Source organism: Lontra canadensis, unplaced genomic scaffold (genome assembly GCF_010015895.1).
Source record: "Lontra canadensis isolate GAN:19392208 unplaced genomic scaffold, GSC_riverotter_1.0 scaffold46, whole genome shotgun sequence".
Classification (NCBI taxonomy): Eukaryota; Metazoa; Chordata; class Mammalia; order Carnivora; family Mustelidae; genus Lontra; species Lontra canadensis.
In genome coordinates, this window is record NW_022631040.1 from 10,324,273 (window position 1) to 10,341,574 (window position 17,302).

Here is a 17,302-nt window from a genome sequence, read left to right on the forward strand (position 1 = left end):
GAAGACCACTTTGATAAGAATGCTTGGATCAACCAGGAGATCAAAAAAGAACTTAAACAATTCATGGAAACCAATGAGAATGAAGACACTTTGGTCCAAAACCTATGGGATATAGCAAAGGTGGTCCTAAGGGGGAAATACATAGCCATCCAAGCCTCCCTCAAGAAAATTGAAAAATCCAGAATACACCAGCTGTCTCTACATCTTAAAGAACTGGAGAATCAACAACAAATCAAACCAACTCCACACATAAGAAGGGAAATAATCAAGATTAGAGCAGAGATCAATGAGGTAGAAACCAGAGATACAGTAGAACGTATCAATGAAACTAGAAGCTGGTTTTTTGAAAGAATCAATAAGATCGATAAACCATTGGCCACACTAATCCAAAAGAAAAGAGAGAAAGCCCAAATTAATAAAATTATGAATGAAAAGGGAGAGATCACAACTAACACCGAGGAACTAGAAGCAATCATCAGAAGTTATTATCAATAGTTAAATGCCAATAAGCTAAGCAACCTAGATGAAATGGATGCATTTTTAAAGCTTTTATTAAGATATTATTTAGCAGTTCGTTAAAAATACATTAGAACAAGAGGAATGGGACTTAAAGGGAAAATATCTAAGAGATTTTTTAAACTTTTAGCTCAGTATAATTCTTATGTCATTTTCTGTTGAGAAACAAAAGCACTATCAAGAAGCATTCGCAGGTGTCCATGGTACTTGGAAAACTATTCAAGGTAAATGTGTGGATTTGAAATTAAAAGCATTACAGATTTTTTTTTCTTTGTTTTTCTATGTAAAAAAGAGATGTGGTAAACCATTTAACAACCAAAGAAGGAATTTAGGTACATTTTTGTTGTCTACAAACTTCATGAAGTCATCTGCTCCCTGAAATTTGAGAAGGGTTTTAGTTAGAGTATCAGATATCTTTATTTTATATGATCTATAAGGTTCTATCTCTTTATTAGTTTCCTAGAGCAACTCAAATTTTTTATCTTATAAATATGGAGCTTTGAAGTCTCACTGGGTTAAAATCAAAGTATTGATATGTCTGCATTCCATTTAGAGAGATGGAGTGCAGGGGAATGAAGAAACACAAGAAGAATTCGTTTCCTTACCTTTTCTAGCTTCTAGAGACCCACATCCCTTGGCTTGTGGTCCCCTTTCATTTTCAAAGCCCATAATGCATCACTTTGACCTCTGCTTCCATCTGTATGTTTTGTCCTCTGACTCTCTACCTCCCTTTTTCCTTTATTAGCATACTTGTTGTTACATCAGGTCTACACTGATAATCCAGGATAATCTCCCCATTTCACAATCTTTAATTGCATATGCAATGTCCCCTTTGCCATGTAAGATCTTACATTTACAAATTTCAGGGATTAGGAAGAACATAATTTTGAGGGGCATTTATTCTGTTTCCCACAATGTTTACAGTCACTTGGACAACATTCAAAATTGGGAGGTTTTCACCCAATTTAATTTCTATTATTTGATCTCTTTTTTTTTTCAAGTGTGCCTCAAAATGAAAAATAGTTAATGCAAATTATCTAGTAATGTGGTCTGAAAAAAAAAAAAAGCCACAACTATGGACCTAAAGTATGCTGCATTGATAAAATCATTGCATTCATTCAACCCTGCATTCACCATAAGCATTCAACTTTGCATTTCATTTTGCATGAGGGTATGTATTGTGTGTGTGTGTGTGTGTGAGAGAGAGAGAGAGAGGGAGAGAGAGATTCTTCACTTTAACTCAATGCAAAAACCAAAAATTTTCATTTTAAAATATAAATTAATTTTCTGATTGTTAGGGAAAAACCTATTATTCTACACCTGTACTTTAAACTTTATTAACTTAATTGTGAAATGTAACTATTTTCCATATGTCACCAGAAATACCTAAATGAGGATAAAATAGCTATCATGATCAAATAGAGGCTTTTTAAGATTACAGTTTTTACCTTTTGTTTTTAGTTGCTGACATTTGAATGTTTACTAAAATTTTTTCATTAAAATAAAAAACTGAAACACAGAAAATATAACTCGTTCTTAAGAAGCCTCATTCTAATGTTCCTATTCTTTGAACATCTATCTTTAGTCCAAATTATGGCTTGTATCTCATAGATTAAATAAAACCTATTTCACACATATATTTTTGAATCCATTTATTTGGCATAGTCTAATACTTCAGTACTTTCTATGTTCAAAAATAGTCTTCAGCAAACATAAAGGAGATAATATACCATTTTTACCCAATCCTCGATCCTAAAATAGGCCATCCACATGGATTATTTTATCTCATAACATTTCCTTCCTAGTCCCCATTACAACTTGGAATTACTGTTTTCCTCCTAGCTTTATTTGTATCCACCTTTCCCAATGTAAACTCTCTGAGGACAGGAATTACTATATTCAGTTCCCATAAACATGGCACACTTGGATATAGTAGAATCTCAAGAGTTTTAGAATCAACTAGTGAATAAACTAAGTATGTGTGTATATATGTGTGTACTGTGTTTTGAAGATGGCTTAACCCTAACACTGAATTTATATCTTCAGCAGAGAAAATGTTAAGCTTCTTTTCACTTTCTGTCATCAATTCTGATCATTTGGCCTTTTGAGCTTATCAATCTTTCCCAGAATCATCAGTGTCTGTGAATAAATGATAATGTACTTGTATTTTCCCAATTTCCTAGGTTATAAAAGCTTACATATTTTGAATGGGTTCTATTCTTATTTCTCCAAATGTTCATGCATGGAGAAAGGCACAGAAATTGGCCTAAAATAAAATTTGCAAGGTATATTTCCTTTATACTTACTTTGTTGAGAGTTTTTTTTTAATCATAAATGGGTGTTGTATTTTGTTAAATGCTTTTTATGCATCTACAGAGATGATCATTTGATTTTTGTCCTTCACTTTGTTAGTGTGGTACATCATACTGACTGATTTGTGGATGTTGAACCATCCTTGCATCCCTGGAAGAAATCCCACTTAATCATGGTATATGATCCTTTCAGTGTATTGTTGAATTCAGTGTGCTATTTTTTTTTTTGAGGATTTTTGCATGTTCATCACAGATATTGGCCTGTAATTCTCTTTTCTTGTGATGTCCTTATCTGTAAGAGTTTGATAAAAATTGGTATTCACTCATTAAGTGTTTGGTAGAATACACCAGTGAAGCCATCTTGTCCTGAACTGTTGTTTATGGGGAGATTTTTGATTACTGATTCTATCTCCTTACTAGTAATCCACTGTTAACCCTGATCATTTTGTACATATATGTGTGTTATATATTTTTTTCTCTAAATGTGTGTGTATATCATCTATGACATTTATATAGTTATATAACATATAAATACAATCTATGAGATTGAAAGGTAAACAGAAAGTTGGCTTTGAATATCCTCTATTTAACTTTTTGCTTGATATTTGTGCTTCCATTTCATGTTTTGTGCCTAAGGCCAAATAGTTTCAAGTATTCATTTATCCTAATATGTTCCATATAGAATTTTTCAATCTTTCATTTATGATTCTTACATCTTCTATTCAGAAGAACTCCCCAATTAATTACAATAATAAAAGTTGGGTAACTGGCTATCGTTGACTTGGAGAATGCCTTCCACCAAATGTATGTCTATCATGTGACCACTGAGTACAGGACCGATGCCTAACCCAGCCCACTCATTGTCCATTTCTAAGTAATTAATTACTTCTCTTTTCCTAGTAGGAACCTAAGGAGTCCCGTCCCTCATAGGAAAAGCTGAGAAACTGAGAGAATCATACTAATTCTCCATCACAAACTATCTAGAATAGCCCTTTACCATACCCCCTTTAAAAATTTAGCCCCCCTCCCGTTTTTTGGCATGTTCTTTCAAATTCTTTTGGCAGTCATATTCTTGAAGGAAGAAGACATATGCACAGACTTCTGCAGTTTTCCCTTTTAGTACAATTTTACTAGATGTGTGGTCCCCTTGTCATTTCACATGATACTCACCTTCTTGCTTCTTCAGATAATTGCCTGTTTCTATAATGATTTTGCTTTTATTTCTGTTGATGACTTTCAGACATAATGGGCTGATGCCTTCTTTAATGGACACAATGATTATAAACCTCTATTAGAGCAGAGATTTGTATGCCTTATACTGACAGTAGAGTTAATTGCTTTTACAATTATGATTTTATGTGAAATACATTTTTTTAAAAATTGGTTAGCACCCTAAGTTGGAGTCTCCCACAGAGGAAGAGAAATCCTTTCCAAGGCTGCTGCTGAGTTACTCTTCTGTTTCAGCATTATGTCTACATTTCTCAGTGCATCTCTTTGGAGGTGGGATCTGCCCATTGATAGAGACTCATGTCTCACCTGTGCTTTGCAGGCAATCTATATGTGCTTTATTGCCCTCCTCTAGGGTTGTGGACAGAGGTACTAGCTTTTTCCACATCTGTGCCTCTTCTCATGGTGCTCCTTTTGTGTCCTTCTCTGGATAGGGTTCTCCTACTTTAAAGCACTAACTCCATCATAAAGCCCTTCCTGATACAGTGCTACAAGTATAACTCACTTACTCCAACTCTCAGAGCTCCCTGTGTGTACCCATGAGGCTGCATTTATGACATCATCCTGGCATTATCTTGTTACTTCTCAGGTACTGCTTTAGACCCTGAGCTCCTGGAGCTGTGTTCTTAAAATCCTCAGTGATCACAGAGCCTGTAGATGACCCCCATCGTGTTTGTTGAATGAAGCAAGCAAGAAAGCAAAACATCAAAAACATGGCAAAACCACGTGTATTTATTTGGTGTTTTAGTAGACGTGATTTCCTGCAACTTGTCTACTCTAGTGAGATGAATTGCAAGAGCCTGAACTTACAGGTTCCTGCTGTTCATGTTTAGCCTTCTTAATGCATCATGGCTGATTGAACACACAGAAACTCTCAATTAGTCTTGTTTTGTCATGGTGCACACAGCTCTATCCAGAAATGATGATAAAAATACCACACAGCTGCCTGATATTGTAGATGGAGAGGTGCCATATCTGACCCCATGATCTTAACATGTATGAGACTGTTACCATCTGAAGGACTCTACTCCTGGCATAACATGTATCAGGAAGCCACCAGTAGGAACTATTGGAGGATGTGTGCTGACCACTTGTAATTGTGCTTCACTAGGTAGAAACTAGGAAAGATCAAAGATCATCCAAGCTATGGTGGCCAGAAGTTAAAGAGCCAAAATGGAAAACCCAAGAAAAAGACTTTCAGAAATAATTAGGTTCACCTCTTTATTAGCACCAACCAAAAAATTTAGAAAATCCTGTCCTTTATAACACTGACTTATCCACATGCAATGTCTCCCTAAACTCAATTTTAGCCCTGAAGGAAATTCAAAACCATACAAACCAAACGAAAAATCTTTCCTTCCCTACCACTCCTATTCCCACCCCAGAACTTCATCCTTGCCTTGGTAAATCCATTTCTCTTTCTCTCAGAAGAGATAGTGTTTATTTTATTGTAACTAGGGACATATGTAAAAATGTATTACAGAGAAGAAATCGGGACTCAAAATAGCCAGAATAGAATGGTCTGAACCATGCAACAGTCATCATCAAGTCTCATGTTGATTGCATCGTGACCCTGGGTAATGTACCAGGTACAAGGAAGGGGGTGAACCTTCCTTAAGACAAAGGCTCCAGGCCTACTTACTTGCTTTGCTGGATTGACCTTACAGTGTCTAAAGGGAATGATCCAGCCAAAATCAAATGTGGAAGCAGACTAAAATAGTCACTGTCATTAAGTGACTCTCAGGGTTTACAAGGCATTCCCACAAGCACATTTGATTTGAGATCAGGGGAATTCTGTAGGAAAAACTTCTGAATTAGGAATTCCACATGGAATGAGTGGCAAATGCCATGATAGATATCTCTAAAGTGTTTGCAGGGCTTTCCTACAGTATTCCCATTGAGAATTAAATTTATGTAAGATGAAGCTGAAGGGTTTTTTAAAATTATCTAATTTCTAAAAGGCACACAGCTGAAGCTTAAAACGGAGACCCCCCCCCAAAAAAACAAAACAAAACAAAAAAAGATGCACACACATGCATGCAAATGCACACCTGCAGGAAAGTTTACAACATCCTTAAATAGGGACAAAGATCTCTAGGCTTAGGTGGTTAAAAGAACAATTCTGTTCAATTAGAAATGAAATGCAATTATTTAATCAGTATTTGGATATTTACTAATGCTTGAAAATAACTTTATGAACAATGTCAAAAATACCATGAAAATACTCTTTAAAGCCACCTATAATATATTTTCATTTACACATTTGTATTTTTTTCACTTATGCCCTTCTAAATTTGAGTTTAAGTCATTAGTTAAATCAATAGCAAAAGAAAGATAATGGATAATGGAAAGAACGCTTTGTATTTCCATCACCTTCCTTTCAAGAGTCTAGGCATTTTTGTCGTTAGAGCTGATGCTTAGATGTGAAATTGTTTTTACTGAGTTATTGATGACTGTATCTATACAGAGCCTAAGTCAAATTATAGTGTATTATGGAAGCAATAGCTTCCTTCAATTTTTTGCATTATTGTGCTATAAGAGCCACCTAAGCCCATTACCAAGCTGCCATGAATATTGTGTCTAGACTATAAGTCATCCAGGTTTTAACCAAATTAAGTCTCGACTGCATGACTCAGATTTAGTATCTTCTGAACATAGCAATGTAATCTGTAACCATAGAATTATTATAAGAAAAAACTGAAACACGGTGTCTTATATACAATGGGCATTCAATAAATATTTGTTGAATTGCAGATATGACCCAGGCCTACTACAAATCTCTTCTATTTTTCTCCTATAAATGAATTAAGAACTACCAATCTATAACACTTTTATCATGCCATCAGCCTTGATATATGAAATGATGTTCCTGAGGAGAATTTGGAACTCATATCAGACAGAGTAGAACAGACTAACACACATCTTCTGAATGAACAATGCATGCTTTTAATCTACCCCAGTAGGCAATCAGTTTCTTAGTGGTAATCAATACACGTTAAATGTTCTTAAAACTAACTTCATGGGCAAGGACCACTCGAAGAACATTCACAAGTAGACAGAAGAGTCAACATTTTTAAGCAATAATGGCAAGAGTGAATGCCATTAGTATTCAGGAAATATATCATGCATTTAAAAGGAGAAACAAGCATACATTTTTGAAATCTAAGCAATGAATTCAACTCTATCTAAATGTCTACATTTTTACCTGGCAAGAATTCTCAGATTTATCAAGCCAGTGGTACGTTTTGTACCATGAGCATCTAGGGGAGTTAACTTCTATCCCTGAATGCTTAACTTGAGATAAACCTAACCATTTAACTTAAATGGTGTTCTATGTGGAGATAAATGCCCACCTACAATCCATCTCCACTAAGAAGATAAAGAAGGACAGAAGAAAGGAAATTGATTTGAATAAAAGAATAAAGAAAAATCGATCAGGCAACTGAAGTTTCTGTATGGATTTTTCTACTTAATGTGATTACTCAAGATTTCTGGAAGGATTTAAAAAGGAAATGTATCCTCTCTTTCTGGACAATCGCAATGGGGCCTTGCCTAAAGGTGTAAGTGAGAAGAAACTTTATTTTATTTATAATGAAAATTTTGGAAGTTAGATGGAGTTTGAGTTCAGATTTGTAATTTTCTCTCCAATCAGTTAATCAGTTAAGTTACAAAATTAAACTCTCATAGTTTTTAGTAAGGCAAAGATCACCAACATATCTATTTTTAATCATACAAATATACAGATGTAGAAATGGATATGGATATAGATACAGATATATTTTTTACCTTGATGGATATAAACTTACAACCAAAGTTCCTGAAAGAAACTTAGGGACTCAAGTCAGGAAGGATGGATTATAACTGTAGAAAGTACTATTTCTTTTTTGGGGTAAGCATTTATATTTGTGGGTAATTTTTTTTTCATTTTTCACTTTTTTAAAAGTTCCCATATGTACTGGGATCTTCCGTTTCTAACTCACCCGCTGAGAAAACTGAGTAGGTTTTCCCCATGAGATTCCTGTTCAATTTTCTACATTCTAACGGTTATAACATTTACCAGTCTAAATTACACTGTAACAAAGTCAAGATCTTTTCTGGAAGGCGAGTCTTCAGTATCACTGAGTAATCTGTCTGCCTGGGTGTGCGAAGAGTTAAATGCAAAACAGGAGAATTAAAGCCGAACACTAAAAGCAGTAAGTGTTTTACTTCTATCTCATTTGGGACCTCCTAAGGGAAGAAACTAGTGAGCTATGCAGACTTGAGGGGAAATAAAAAAAGAAATTGTCCCAATGCTATTCAGTAATCAATTGGAGAAAAAAAAATCAGTCAGTATCAGGTAATAAAATATGGAATTAGGGTAGAGCACTTGCCTGAGGATATATCCTGTAGTAAAGGTTATTTTTCATGATTTATAAGGGTTTGTAAAGAAGCGTGCGGAATGCCACAGGAGAAATGAAGACTTCAGAAAGCTAGACATTGTTCTGCAAGTGCTTTCATAATACTTGTTTATGTTTTAAGGTGGGGGGGTGGGGGAGAAATTGTACAGTGAGGTGGAACGGTTATTGACCAGATTGATCATGGGAACAAATCTGCCGGTGGTAACCTTGTTTAATGATATGTTGCTGGGCTCAGCGCCTTGCTGAGGCTGTGATTCTTCACCGGCTGGGGCCGCATGATGGATCGCGGCAGGAAGCTGATGGCGCAATCACTCACCGGCCGTCACTGCCACTGCTCCGCCTGACACCTGTCCCTGCGGCCAGACGGCCCCGCCCACTGGGAGACACGAGGGCTCCCCTGAAGAGCACGCGGGAGCTCTCTCTCGGCCCTGCACCTTCCTTTGTAGGGCATTTCTTTCCACTTTGGGTTTATGATTTTTTTTTCCCCAAAGAACTCGGGTCCCCCCACCCCTGAGGCTTCTCCTATCCCTCCTCACACCCAAAGCGCATTAGGGTGTATTTTACCGTGGCCAAAGAAGACCAAGCAAGGCCTTAAAATCTGAAGGTAAATTTCCTGAAGACCTAGAGATTCGGGAAATAGGATTCTTTTCTAGAAAAAGAGAAAAATCGTATTTTTCATATTTTTCTACTTTTAATAAATGCATTCATGGGGTAAAATTATGCTGAGGTCATTTGGAATGGTATCACACGGACCTAGATTATACGCTGGAAACTCTCTGAGCACAGGATCTGTGCTTTTCATCTCTGGATATCCAGCATCTCACACAGAATTGCTCAGAAAAAAAAAAAAAAAAAAAAAGTGGATGCATGAAATTCGTTTCAGAAAGAACAAAATACTGTAAGTGAATATTTTTGACCCTGTGACTCGTTCACTCAACCAATCTATAGTCCCCTATTGCTTATCTCATGAAATCTAAACCGGTCTTTCCTGCACAAGGTAACCCCAAACACCAAACATAATTCCTGCACTGTCCAACCTGAACGCTTGGTTCAGTCAGGATGCTTCATTGTTCCTATTTTCCATGCTTATTCTTGACTTTGTGCTTGCTTTTCCCTTCCCCCGGCTTGGAATATTTTCTCCTTTCGCTTCTGGAGCCAGCCCAGGGCCAGCTCTTCCACGAAGAATTCCTCGATACTCCAGCCTTCAGTCACCCCTTCCATAGATGTGTGTTGCCTGACTCCCCATCCTTCATTCCCTCCATCTTAAGTCCCACATTCTGTTTGGCAGGTCTTGTTGGGCAGGATTCCATCCTCACTCGAAAAATGGGATCTGAGCCTTGGGCAGAACCAGTCCATACACTGGATTGCCCTGATGGCAACTGTGGTTCAGGGAGAGGCATGCAGACCTTGAAGTTTTGCTAAAATGCTAGGACCAAGATGGACTCCTTTCCTGTGCACAAACATGTAGGCATAGGGGAATTCTGGAAAACATCCTGGGACTGCGAGCGAGCCAGGCTCAGGATGAAGCTGACTTTGCTGAAGGTAAGGAAGAGAAGCAGAACATTTGATGATCACTGAGATACCCAGGCCTTTCTGATCCCAGTCCAAAGCCTATGCAGCTGAGCATTCGCCTGTGATTTTCAGTCCATTTCTGAAGGATTCTGTTACTTGCAACTGGACGCCATCTTCTTTGAGCTCAATTTGCACTTATGATAAATAGAACCCTACTTGTTTTTGGCTTTCTTCTTTGAATCGGCAACTATCCTCTCTTCAATGAAGTCAAAAGATTCTTGAGGGTACCACGGGCTCCTTGGAGTCTTCTGTGTTTCTTCCTGACACCTCACAGTGTGCTGGTATAGAGTTGATGCTTAGTACACACTCGTGGTTTCATTCCCGAATGACAAACTCATCCTCTCCTCAGGAGGTGGTTAGAGCCTCCTAGCTCCACGGGCAGGCAGTGCTCCTTTGGATGGCAGCACAGAAGTCACAGTCATCTCCTCCAACAAGAAGGAGATTTATCGGCAATGGAGGTGATTCAGGTCTCTCTAAGCAGATTTGCACCAGACTTCTACACCACATGCATGTGTTGACCACATCTAAGTTATACCGCCTATGCTCTCATGGGTATCTCAATCTTGACTCAACAGCTAAGGTATTTCCCAAAAATGCTACTTATTCTTTCAGCTCCAAAACAATCACTACTCAGATTATTTTATTTCTCCACTGTTTGTGCTGCTCTCCTACCTCATTTGTGATCCAGGGTGAGAAATTATCTATCACAAGAAAAACAGGCTGGTAAAAGATCTTCACAAACTATGGCTGGCCAGTCAGAGACTTTAGGCTACCCATATAGTCATTAAAAACAGAACACCCAAACAACTACTGCATTTAGGTATAACGACTTCACACATTCGTGCCTCATGCTAGGAAAACTAACACAGAAAGTTTATACATTATACATACCAAAAAGTCTGTACATTATCTCAACTTTAAAGACTTCAACTTCAGCACATTATATAGTCTATAAACTTAATTTAGATACAGATTCAAAACGTCTAAGACTTTCTAACCAGTCTCACTTCTTATATAAGACATATCTTCTGATATTAGCATATTTAAAGTACAAACTATTTGGGGGAAATGCATATCTGAGAAAGACAAAAACAGCTTGTGAAACTCCAAGATAGGGTTCTCAAACTTTACTGTACCCCAGATTTACCTGTGTGCTTGTTAAAATAGAGATACCTGGGTTCCAGAGGTCTGGAGGGGAGGCTCCAGCTGATGGGACATTAGGTGATGCTGGTATTACATACTTATATGGTTTCAGTCTTTCTCCCATCTAAGACAAGTGAGCTCCAATGATACCACTGAAAAATCACATTCCCACCTATATGCTTTTGTTTTTATTCAACTTCTCTACACAATTTAGAATTGTAGCTCTAGCAATTTTTCTACATTACTCTTTAGCTGAAAAGAAAATAGTAAGATTAATATTCTGAGTTTATGCCTTAGTTGCATTGACACCTGTATCCTGACTTGGTTATGTGTTAGTATTTTTCTCAGACAGGCACGTGAGCCCCATCTTTTTGTACTCTATATTACTAATTATATCGCCTTCACTTGAGAAATATTCCTATGTACGTTAACCCTCGTACTAACACTATATGCCAGTCTTCATAAATTTACATAAGCAAGGTATGTGCACAATACCGCTTACCTTGTAAGCCATGAAGAATCAGAAGCTCTAAGATATTAAACAAAAAGAAGCTGCACTTAGATCACTTGGGAGTAAAGAACTGTGGCTTTCCAGTAGAGAGCTCAGTTGGGGTATGGTTTCCTTAACTAGCTTACTCAACCCACTTCGAGATTTATTCTGAAATGTATCATCCTAGCTTGCAACAAAAAGGTGCTGCGGGAGGACCAATCCTATCACCAAGTTCTGCATCCCACAAGAAGCAAAAATGGAAACAAAAAAAAATGGAGCTACATTATTCAAGCTCACTCAAATCAATGTTTAATCTCCAGATTTTTATGGAACATTTTTTTTCTTCCTTCACCTCCCCCCATGTGGCATGATGGTATTCTTGGAAGAATACCAGTGGGGTGTCCACGTGTGTGTGTATGTGTGTGTGTGTGTGTGTGTGTGTTTTGAGGGAAAACAGAAACGTATAGAGACTTTTATTCATTGAGCCATACATGTTGTTATTCAGAAGAAAACTCTCCATTTCCCTTCCTTCTGTGAAGGTCTTGCCACGGTCTACAGGGAAGATGATGAAAATGTCCCCTTGCTCCAGCTTCTGGCTCTTCGCCTGACTCACCTAGTGGCCACAGTGACAGCTTCGGGTCTCCTTTTGAGCATATCATATATTTATAAAGGCAAAAAGAGGTGGATTTGTCAACTGTGTGCTATCTCGTTTTGGCTTCTCAATGTTCGGGTCCAAGTCTAGACTTAAATTAGATCATCAAAACCTCAGTGTGAAAAGGACAGACACAGGTATCCAATGCCAAGTTTTCCTTCACCCTCTCACCAAGTTTCTCTTTCATTGAATTGCAACCATCTTTCAATCTGTATCCATTTTATTGGTAAATCACAAATGGATTTCAAAAAAGAAACTGAAACTCACTGCTATTTAAGAAAATGGCACCTTTCTATGTATACACACAGGTTATTTCTTCTTGAATAAGAACCTTAACGTACTGATATTGTAATATAAGGAAGAGAACATTTTTCATTTTAAAATAATAAATGACCTACTAAAGGCATGTTCTACATCAAGAACGCTTTAAAACTACAGGTCTTGTGTGATGGTTAACATTAAACAAATGAATAGAATTATCTATGAATCTAGTACAACCTAGCGTTAATTACAATAAAGTAATGTGCATTTTAAAGTTGCTTCTCTATATTTTAGCATCTTAAAATGGACTATCCTCATAGGTACAATATGAAAGGTCTTCCAAATAATACTTAAAATCCTTGGGGCAGAGGGCAAAGGTGGTTCTGTTTTTCAACATTCCACATGAAACTAATGTACAGTTTTGCAAAAGACAGTAGTTGACATTGTTTATAGTTACTTTTATTATATCCATAAATACAGCAATCTATGCATTAACTCAGCATTATGTTTATTTAAGTAATGTCCATTAATTTTCTAGTCATTGAAAGCTTACTAGAACACATTTAATATTTTATGCCCCCTTTCATTCCAATTTTTACAAAAAAAGAGAAAATGGCAATATAAATTACCTTTAATCAGTACATATTTGTAAACGTTGTTATATAAACATTTACTCCAAATGATTGTTATTTGGGCCATCAGATTTTTAAACTATTGTACTATGCCAGATTGTTGCTATAATAACGGAAATACAAAAACAAAAATTCTTCATAGGCCTCTTTTCTAGAAAGAAATTTATCTGCTAAGTGTCTATATATATATAGATAGAGCTATAACTATATTTCTCTATCTATATTGGCAAATATACTGATAAATTGTATAGATAGGTAGATAGTTTTAAGAAAAATACACTAAGCATGAATTGATGTTTGAGAGCATAATTTAGCTGGCAAATTTCTAGGAGAAATTTAATATTATTTACTACAATTGTGAAATTCAGATGTATTGATCTAAATGAATATTATGGTGTCTAAAAAAGAGAAGATTTTAAAGGCCATTGTATTCCCCAGTCTTATTCACCATTTTAATCAATCTATCAGGCTGTATATAATAGTCACAAGGAAAAATATTAAAGCATTGCAGTGGGTACGTGAACATCTGTAGACATCATTGAAAACCACTTAATAATCCCAATGAAAGAAGTTTTACATTTTATAATCTGAGACCTCCTTATGCAAATCATTTTGCCTTTAGCCATTTCAAAAAGAAATGAAGGACCTAGAGGATTTTACAGTTTTACATAACACTGGTGAGATGGTTGTCAACTTTGATCTTACATTAATTAGTTAAGATCTTGACTGATCATAGCAAAAGCAACCTAAAAATTCTGGTCCCCAGTTAAAATGAAGCACAGCTATAATCTATAATGATGAAAATTTCTGCTTAACTCTGATATTCTCTATGTTTGTCATATTATTGAAGGACATATAATAACATAATTTGCTGTCTAGTCAAGTGATTCACATGATATAAGTACCCTTTTAAACCGTGTTATATAGACATCAATCTCAATATTGGGTTGTGGTATACTTAAGACGTTGGCGGTAGAAATCAAACATGTTTGGGGTTTTTTGTTTGTGTAAAGACTAAGATTTGAGGGAAATAACCTTATGGACTTTAACACAATTATGGGAAATTAGGTTGTGGCTTACTTCTGTAACATGTCAACTTTACATACGATCAAGTCCATTGTGTCACGATTCATTGTTTTGTTGTTTTGTTTTCCCCCAGCATAAAGTTTAAGCTAAGATAAAGCTTACACCTATATTTAACTTTTAGAAAATATGACCTTTCTAGTATATATGAAGAACTAAAACTTAAAACTCACTAAACAGCCAATCCCAGCAAAGAATTTCCTTTTCCCTACAGGTAGCACGAAATGGAGCCCAAATGACAGGACCCCATCTGAGCCTCCCCAGCTCCCCCAGTCTGCACAAACCCACTCTATCAATCATGGCAGGATAATGCATAGTGGTTGCACCTGTGACAGGAGATGATTGAGTGCTGAACATAGGGCCGGCTTCGCCTTCGCTTTGTGCATTTGTATTTCTCCAGGGCGGGTTTGAGAATTTTCAGAACTTGGGGGCGGGGAAGGAGGGATTCCCATTGTATTTGGAAAAAGAAATAATAATGCATTTTGATGAGGAAGACATACCGCAAAAGAGAAATTGGGCAGCAAAATGGCCCTCTCCGCTCAGGTGGGCGAGAGTGCCGGGGCAGCACAACGAGGCAATATTATTAGGCTGCAATTTAGTTTTGATAAGTAGAGGATGCTGACCATGGCCGTTCTTCTGATGATGTCTCACTCACCCAGTCGCAAAACTGAGGCTTGTTCCTTTATGATCTCACAAAAGAAAAAGAACAAAAGGTCAAGTCTCACCTATTGTCCCCAAAAGACTGTATAATAGAACCTAATTTAGGATAGCAGAGAAGAAAAAAATTTTTTTCACCTTTCAAGCTCTTCTGCAGTTTTTTTGGAAAACTCCGATTTAATGCCATAATCTTGTTATTTAAACGGTTTGGGTAAATGCCCTAATGTTAAGAACTTGAAATTACAGTATGTACAGTTCAGCTAATTTTCTGCTAATTCAGCCATTTATCGAAAACATATGTGGTGGAAATATAAAGTGCCTATTTTACGACATTTAATATTTGAGTTGATCCTCCTGTGTAGAACCGTAAGTATTTTCTACTATCCAGGAATAAAATATTGATAATATATTTTATTGTGTCCATTGTTCACATAATTCGACTTCAGGTTTCTTAAGGGACTAAATGAATACTTTTGTTAAAATAATAAGAGTGCCTGTTAAAGAATGTTGGAGGGCAGGGAGAAGTAAAAACAAAAAACAAAAAAACAAAAACAAAACCAACCAACCAACAAAACAAAACCCATCACACTAATTGAAAACTCTCTAGACCAAGGAGAGAGGGAGGGAAGGAGTGAGAACAATAACAATGAAAAACACAGATCTGGATGTGAAAACTCAGTTTCTCCTGTCAGAATTTCCATTTTTGTCCGAAGGACCGTTCTCTGTAGCCCAGGACGTCGCCCCATGCTGACACTTAGAAAACATTTTGTGGCAGAGAGTGGACTGCCCAGGGCTCTCTTCTTTCTTCCTACGCGGTATTATCACCTTCTACCTTCTCTAACTGCAGGGAAATAAAATTACAGAGAAGCGAAATGCCTGCCGCGCTCGGGGGGCCGCTGGTCGTAGGACAGTCGGACCGCGCGGGGTGGCGCGTCCGCAGACCCCCGCGGCGGGTCTACTTTGTTTCCAGGGCGGAGAACCTTCCCAGCCGCTCTCCAAGCCTTTGTGGACCCCTCGCGCGGAAAGTTGCTTGGCTCTAAACAGAGGCGGCTGATTAGGAAAGGGGGGACGTGACTTTCTCTGGGGGCTCCGGATCTGTCACTACGAAGGGGGCGGAGGTTGGGCGGGGGGGATAAAGTCAACTACGGGGCACCTGGGCTCGGTGAAGCGCAGTTCGCCCCCGCACTGTTACGGCCAGATGTGCGCCTCTCGCAGCCCCGCAGCCGTTTCCGCCAGCATCGGGTCACCAAGCCCACCGGGGGAACCGGGTGGGAGGTCTGGCGCGTCCGAAACGGGGGCGAGCAGCTGCCTGCCCGAGCCCCGGCGCGAGCCCCGCGGAGGCGGCCCGCCCTCGCCCGGCCCGTGGCGGGGCGCTCGCTCCTCCCCAGCCCGTCGCGCACTTCCCCGGCAGGGGGCCGGGGTCGAGCCCGGACGGTCCCCGCGCTCCGGGCCGGCCCCCTCCCCGCGGCCCACGGCGCGACAGCTTTGCACGCGCCCAAACTGGGGGTGGGATGGGGGTGTCGTCTCCTCCATCACGCCCGCCCCAGCTCGGCCGCCGAGTTGGTCTGCGGCCGGGGGAGCTGGCTTCCCGGGTGCCGGGGCCTGGAGGTGCCGGCGCGCCCCGGGGCGGGGGGCTGTGGGGTTGCGGGGACAAGGATCGCGGAGCCGCCGCTCGGCCGCGCGCCCTCCCCTCCTTCTTCGGGGAGGCCCCCCGCTCTCCGCCGCGCGGGGACCCCCCACCCCAGCGGGGTCGCGGAAGGCGAAGGCGTCTTGAGACGGCGCCTCGCGGGGGGGGCCCTGCGCCGTCCCGCCGCACCCGGTCGCCGCGCGGCCCCCGCCACGGCCGCCCGCCTCTCCGGGTCCCTCCTCCGCGCCCCACGTCGTGTGAACGGACCAGGAGCCTTCCTTTAACTGCGGACTTAAACATAAATCCCTGGGTTCCCGGCAGCCTCGCCTGCCTCCCACTCGTCCGCTGCAAGGGAGGCCGGGGAGACAAAAGACGCGAAGGGAAATTAAGCGACTTCGCAGTCGGCGCCGAACTTGGTGGTGGGGGCGCGGCGCGGGGCGCGCGGAGAAGGCTGCGGCGAGCGGGGCCTCCCGCGAGCCCCGAGAAGGGGGAGGACGGGGAGCGGAGGAGGAAGAAAGACAAACATCTGGGGATTGGACCATATGCTGAAGCTTTGTCTTGTCCTTCAAAGTTCGGCTGCCCTTGAAGTGATTTGCCAGGCGGCCCACGGGTGACAGGGAGGATGCTCGGCGGGAGCGGGGGGCGGGAGGGGGCGGGCGGGGAGGCGGGGGAGACGCGGCCGAGAGGGGGAGCAAAGTGACCCCACCGCCCGAGGAGAAGAAGAAACCAGTGT